Source organism: Tupaia chinensis, unplaced genomic scaffold (assembly GCF_000334495.1).
Source record: "Tupaia chinensis unplaced genomic scaffold, TupChi_1.0 Scaffold149501_1, whole genome shotgun sequence".
Lineage (NCBI taxonomy): Eukaryota > Metazoa > Chordata > Mammalia > Scandentia > Tupaiidae > Tupaia > Tupaia belangeri.
The window spans coordinates 3745526-3748494 of NW_006209345.1; positions in this window are offsets into that span (position 1 = coordinate 3745526).

Genomic DNA, 2969 nt, shown 5'->3' on the forward strand with positions numbered 1-2969 from the left:
CACCACCCCATATAGCAAAAACCTCTAAAAAAAAAATTGGGGGGGGGGGTGAGGCTGGTGGATGGCATAGTGGTTGGAGTGTTGGATTCCTACATGGCCAACTGTGGTTCGAGTCCCAGACCTGGCAGCTTGTTTTCTCACTTTCCCTTTTTCTCTCTCTGTCTTTCTCTGGTCAAATTAAATATAATAACAATAATAACAAATAAAGTAAGTAAGTCTTTAAAAAAATTTTTTTTAATTGCCAGAAGGCTTATGCACCCACCAAAGACAGAAGGATAGAGGGAGGAGGGAGAGTGCACTCCCAGAATGGGGCATAGTGATGCCTTTCTTCTCCATTTCTCCATCCTGTCAGGATTCAGGACATACCTGCCAGGAGTGTTTATCTTCCTTTTTCTTTCTTTCTTTCTTTTTTTAAGAAGTATTTATTTAATTTTATTATCATTATTTTTTAAATCTGCTATAGGGCATGTGTGCTCACCAGAGAGAGAGAAAACGAGGAATCAAGGTCCAGGACTCAAACCATGGTCAGCCATGAAGGAGTACAATACCTTAACCATCATGCCACCTGCTGGCCCCACTAGGAGTGTTTTTCAAGCCACCATAGCTGGGATTCCAATCCCACAATCGGTCATGTGGGATCTGGCTCCCTTAACCACTAGACCATGGCCTAAGAATGAGAATGTTTACCTTACAAATCTTTTTGAAGTATTATTGAAAATGGGAAATGACTCTACAAAAGATATTATGCTTATCACTAGATCTAATATTCTCAATTTCTAGTTGAGTCGTGATCTAATAGCTTATTGTTGAGACCGTGGGTTCCCATTAGAGAGGTTTATATATATACACAGTAGCAGCAGTTCAATGTTTCTGATTCCTTTGACAAGTCAGCTCATTCCCATCCCATCAGCTTTACTGTCCCTGACTATTTCCTTGTTGGTCATTATGCATACCTTGGTGCCTTCTTTCCCATGATCCTACTAATATATATCTTACCTCTCAAAGAAAGAGCTGTTGCCTATGTACTTGCTTCTTTGATTGCCTGAAGCAGTGACTGTTAAAAATATGGTTGACCACAGTTCGAGTCCTGGACCTGGTGACTTTGTGACTTTCTCTCTCTCTCTCCCCCCTCCCCCCATCTCTCTTTGGTAACCATGCATGCCCTATAGCAAAATTTTAAATAATAATAAATAAAATTAAATAAATTATATATATATAACAAATAGCCTAAATTACAGCTAAAGGTGAGATACGCACCCCAGTATCTGAGTTCCAGCTTAGTAGTAGAAACACCAATATCACAGCTAGATGAGAACTTCATAGTAATCTCTTAGTGCAACTCTCCCACTCCCCTTTCTTATTTTATAGACTAAGAAAACCAAGGCCAGACAGATGAAATGACAAAACTATTAATAGGATTGGTAGTTTTTTTTTTTAACTTTGAAAATATTTCAGGTGCATTTAAAACAATTTCACTCTGGCAATATCATATCTGGAAAATGGGACCAGCAGTTAGCGTAATGGCTATGCTGCTGAACTCTCATGTAGTCGACTGTGGTTCAAGTCCCGGACCTGGTGGCTTAAACTCATGCCGGGCACGTGTGCGTGCATGCCCAAGATCCCGAGAGGAGAATGGAGGAGAAGGGATTGCAGCGTGGCCATCCCCTCTGGGGGGGGTGATTTCTCGCTTTCTGTCTCTCTGTCTCTTTCTGTCTTCCTGGCGAGCACATGTGCCCTATAGCAAAAACCTCTCAAAAAAAAAAAAATCTGGAAAGTACAATATTTCAATTTCATACATTTTAGTTTGCATAGCAAAATCCTAAAATGCAGTCACTCATAAAGCTATTATAAAACTTCTTTTAAAGTTTAACTTTATTTATTTATTTTAATTTGACACGAGAGGGACAGAGAGAGAGAGAAAGTGAGAAAGCAAGCTGCCAGGTCCAGGACTCAAACCATGGTCAGCCATGTGGGAGTCCAGCTCCCTTAACCACCATGCTGGACCCCATGCTATTATAAAACCTTAAAGCCAATAATTAGCTGGAAGCCCTTTCTTCAAGTTGCCATTTCTTGTCCTTTTCAAGCATGTCCCAGGTAGAAACCGGCCCACATCTTCAAGTATATAACCTAATGCTCTGTACAAAGCCCACCCTGTTACTAGTTCATCTCTGAGCTTAGTTTTTCTACTCGGGAGGTACAGTGCCTATCTCCAGATCTGGAGTGGGGGTGGGGGCGTCACGTGAGATAAGGCACTCTTAGCCCCCGCCTAGCGTGTATAAGTTTGTTATGATTTAGGCATAATTCCTTCCTCTCCTAAGCAGATAGCAGTTCACCTTGGTTAATGACCTTAAACCTTAGACCACTGGCCGCTTATAAACCGAGGAGAAACCCAGCTGCGCCAGGCCTAGAAATGTCTGTCTCCACCCCCATCCCCCTCAAGACAGTGACTAGGCCAGAATTCTCCTGGTTGATAAATGAGAGGAGCTGAGAGACTGCTGTGCTTTGACTGTTCCGAGAATCTGATTTGTGACAAGGCCAATCTCCACACGACCATGGAGATGCTCTGGGAAAGAGAGCCAGCCTACCTACCCGAAGGAGGGCAACAGAGAGGGGGCACGGAGGAGAGAAATGCTTGAAGGAGATGGACCGGAGGTGCCCAAAGAGGAAGATTTGAAAAGGAAAAACAGAGGCCGAATCCCGGTGAGTGATATTAGAGAGAGGATTGCATGTTTCAACAACATGGAATTTGGACAACAAGCAAAATAAGGACAAAGGTAGAGTGTCCAGACTGCGGAGAGCGAGCCCGCAGGCTGGCGGGGTCAGGGGGGCACCTGGCGGCCAAGAGGTGACCCGGGCTGACAAGGACCGGAAGGCAGGGTTGTGGGGGTACACCCACACGGAAGGTGCTGCGAGGTGGGGGTCGGGAGCCAGCCACAATGCCGCGGCAGCACTCGCCTCGGGGGAGGGCA